Here is a 4217-nt window from a genome sequence, read left to right on the forward strand (position 1 = left end):
CCAATAATACCTTCTCTGTGTGTCAGCTGATGGCTTCAAGGCACCTAAAGTACCAATAGGGGTTTTCCAGACTCTGGCTCCTGGGAAGCTTTATCTGGAGTGCAGATGCAGGTAAACTCCAAGTGAGCGAGCCAATGGGGGTAAAATTGGCTGCCTATGTCACACTTAGACCTTCAGAGTTTCTAGGGACCAAAGATTATGCACAAGAATTGTTCAGGTACATCCACTGCGAATCACTTTCAACAACCAATTTTCCATAAATGTCAATAAGCTTACATTGATATATAAGTACATATACATGATAACATATATGTGTACATATATAAAACAGTTTTATTATAAAAACATTTTAACAAAATGATTGATATATACATAAACATAGCCTCTAAACAAAATAAATATACAGTTGAGCAGTCTAAAAGTTTTTCCTATAACTTATAAATAAGCTAAACCATTCACAAAATAATAAAAGTCAGCAGTAATATTCATCCTGCTGAAGATGACTTTCCATGATGGTGACCTGAGCAAATTTTTCACAGGCCCCAAGACCTCAAGGGTCAGATTTTTTACATCTTCAGGTACCAGGGTCACACACATTTATAATTCCTGTCAGAGGTTTAATCAGTACCTGGGAAGGGTTATTTTGAATCAGGCCCTTTTCAGAAGAAAAGGAGAAGGGGATTTTCAGGTGACCAACCCATAGGAGAGCTCAGGAAAGCCTCTGTCTTCACCTGCTCTGAGTAGACCAAATCCACTACCCACAGATTCCCAAGGCACAGGCTTCCCCTCGGCCTCAAGAGGATTCATTTTGGAGACAACCTTGGTTCTGAAGGTTTGGCTGCCTAAATTTCTGAGAGGGGTTCACGCTCTAGCTCAGGAGGTCCCCACCCACCTGCCAGGTAAATGTACACCTGAGAGAAAGTTGAAACTGCTATTGGGATTGACTTCCCAGCAACCTGCAGACCAAACTTGTGTCTACTCACTGTGCAGGACTTAAGTATCATCACCAGTGGCTTAATGGCAGTCCCTTAGTATAACAATTTGTCATCATTTTTAAACCCTAAAAATAAGCTAAATTCTTTGTACTACGCAGACTTAGATCCAATCTTTTGATTTTGTTCCAAATTATTTTAAAAGTAAAAAAAAAAAATACTGAAAAGATTTGTTTCTACTCCTGCAGACACTTACCAAAACATTCTCCAAGTGTTTTTTTTTTTTTTCAGTGATTCTCATCATACATTGGTATAAAGCTTTTAACAGTTACCAAAATGCTTCTTTCCATTGCTTCATTTGATTTACCTATGAGTCCCTGGGAGTTGGAAGAACTGAGAAACATATTCGCTTGACCATCAAGGAAACGGAGACCCAAGTAGGCATAAGACTTGCACAGCTAGTAAATAGTAAAGGACCCAGGCCTCTCAGGCTTGTTCTCTACACATGCTTAAAATAGAACCCAACAGAGGATGATATCTCAGCATTTTCCAGGCTGAAATACTGAGGAACGAAAGCCAACAAATCTATCTTATGAAGTCTGCTATTAATTTTTTTTATTTGAAAGACAAGATGCTAATGGCAAATAATTTTCTGTTACCTACATTTTGCAAAAGGAAAGAGAGAGAGAGAAAAAAATATATTATCGGGACTAAATTACATACTGACGTAGAGCATTTTTGTCCCAGCAGGTGAAAGGCAGACAATAAGCAAAGCTTGCACTGCACAGCTGTCACCTACTCTGTGCAATAGTGATATTCCGTCAACATTGCATATCTACTAGGACTTAGTAAATCAAATTATATTTTAAAGTATCAGTCATTAAGGGCCTACCATGGAAATTATATGCAAAATGAGGAATTAGTCTCTAATTCTTTTAATACAAACATACTCTGTTTCAACAATTCTAAAGCACACTCTTTCTTTTCTCATTTTAACCTCTAAAATAAGCATGTACCTCTGAAAGCAGGATGTACCTGATGTGTCATATAATAACTGTCCACTAGGTGACAGTCATGATGAAGTAACGTGAAATCTTCCATTGACACTGGGTTAGGATGAAAAATCTTCAACCTAAAAAGCACCTTGGATTTGATATACTACATAATGGCTTGCTTGAAGCAAATACAACTATACGTGATTTTAAATAGGGATCAGATAATAATACTAGAGCCTAGGTTATATTTTAATCCTAGCTTTGGAATTCACCAATAGTGAATCCATGAAACCTTAGGCACCCCACCCTTGACCTCAGTAAAGGCAGAACCCTAGGTGCCCAGACAACTCCAGGCACGTGTGTGTGTGTGTGTGTGTGTGTGTGTGTGTGTGTGTGTGTGAGAGAGAGAGAGAGAGAGAGAGAGAGAGCGAGAGAGAGCGAGAGAGAGAGAGAGACTCTTTCTCTCTGCTTGTGACCACGATGTCTGGCTGCGGGTATGCCATGTACCCTCCAAGACTTACTTGTGAATAATAAAACGTGTTTATTTTCAGTGCTCCCTGACAGTCGTTGCTGAAGTATATTTTGCAATCATAATAAGAACCACAAGGGTAGGTCCAGCCGCAACATTGGTTGATAAAATGTCTGTGGGGGCTCCACAAATAGTACCAGTCCAGGTGGATGCCCCTGAGCATTCCTAGCTAGTATCATCACTATTGATAAACTGAGACCAGAAACAAAACAACTGTGTTATCTTAAATAGCTCACACTATTATTTTGACCTTTTATAGTTTGTGGCATACATAGAAAATTGCAATCATACACTTTGCACTAGGCAGGTAATTATTTCCTTCTTCTCCACTCCAGCCTTCTGTCCATCTGTCCTCACTGCATATTTTATAAGCATACAAGTCAGTATGAAAAAAATGTCCCTAAAAAGGCAGCCAATCTTCAAAGAAGCTAATAATACATGACCTATTTAATGAAAAGGAAAAAAAGGTCACACAAAAAAAAACACTAAAATGTCAACTTGGTTTGAAAGAAACCAATTAGCAATACAGATATAAAGATGCTACACTCATGATAAGCTTGATTAACAAAACAATGAAGCATATTAGAAAAACTTTAATAAAACACTCTGGTGTTGAAAGCTAATTTTTGGTGGGTTGGAAAAACAAAACAAAAAATAATAATAATCCTAGACCATTTTCCAGTTCAGAAAAATTTTGTTTATTCTTCTTTGTTAGAGCTGGAATCAACGATTCTGATGGTTTGGATTAGCTCTTAACAATTCTGGCCATTTGCATATTCAAATCAATGGTGCATTTCTGGGACAGGCTATATCACCACAGACAGCAGACTGAGGAGCAAAGTTTCCCTACATGCAAGTCACAAGCCTTCTCTCTCCTTTCACCACTTTGACCAGTGGCCTTTAGCCAGAAACTGGCACAGAGAAGTCTGCAACCCCAGGATGTCAACACACCAAGGTCACTTCATCCATCTAGGCCCTAGTTCCTTCATGTGTAAAATAAGGCTATTTGACTAGATTAAGGTCTCAAAACTTTTCCCAAGGTGAGTCCCCTGATGAGTCCAGGAGCTAAGTGTAAAGTTCCAGTCAGAGAAGAGTTGGGGCTGATATTGCTAAAGAAAGAGGAAGAAAATGAATTTGTAAGCAGCTCTCAGAGGTGAGCTGTCTTGGAGTGGGAAGCGTATGCAGCAGGATTGCCAAGAGGAGATAAGTCAGCTTCCTATGGCATAGGTTCCTCAAACCCAAATACTGAATGAATCCCTTCATATCCTTAGAAAATTATTGCAGGCCCCCAGCTCTCACCATGTTGCTATCACTGTCATTTTTATTCTAATATTATTTCAACATGTACTATGTACTACCATAAAACAATGCGTAAAGTACATTTTATAGATTACTATATAATTGCAAAACAAAATTGCAATCAAATGTCATAAAGGTAACAAAATTCAAATTTATCATATTAATTTAATGTGGTAATTCAGTGGATAGTATTGTCTTGCAGAAACTAAATTGTCAATTTGAGGTTAATGGTAGAAAAATGATAGCTCACGTCATATATATTTAATCTGTTTCTATGAGTTTGAAAATATAATTCCCTAAAGCATGTTCTGCTTACCAAATAGGAGTATAAATACACCCAGCCTACATTGTGGTTCAGGAGAAGCAAGCATTTCACTTAACCAACACTCTGCAAGTGAGCAATGCAGGTGTGACTTGACAACTCGGTAAAGTTCCCATTTTTATTTGAAGATATTAGTCTGC

This window comes from Pteropus vampyrus, unplaced genomic scaffold (assembly GCF_000151845.1).
Source record: "Pteropus vampyrus isolate Shadow unplaced genomic scaffold, Pvam_2.0 Scaffold213, whole genome shotgun sequence".
Lineage (NCBI taxonomy): Eukaryota > Metazoa > Chordata > Mammalia > Chiroptera > Pteropodidae > Pteropus > Pteropus vampyrus.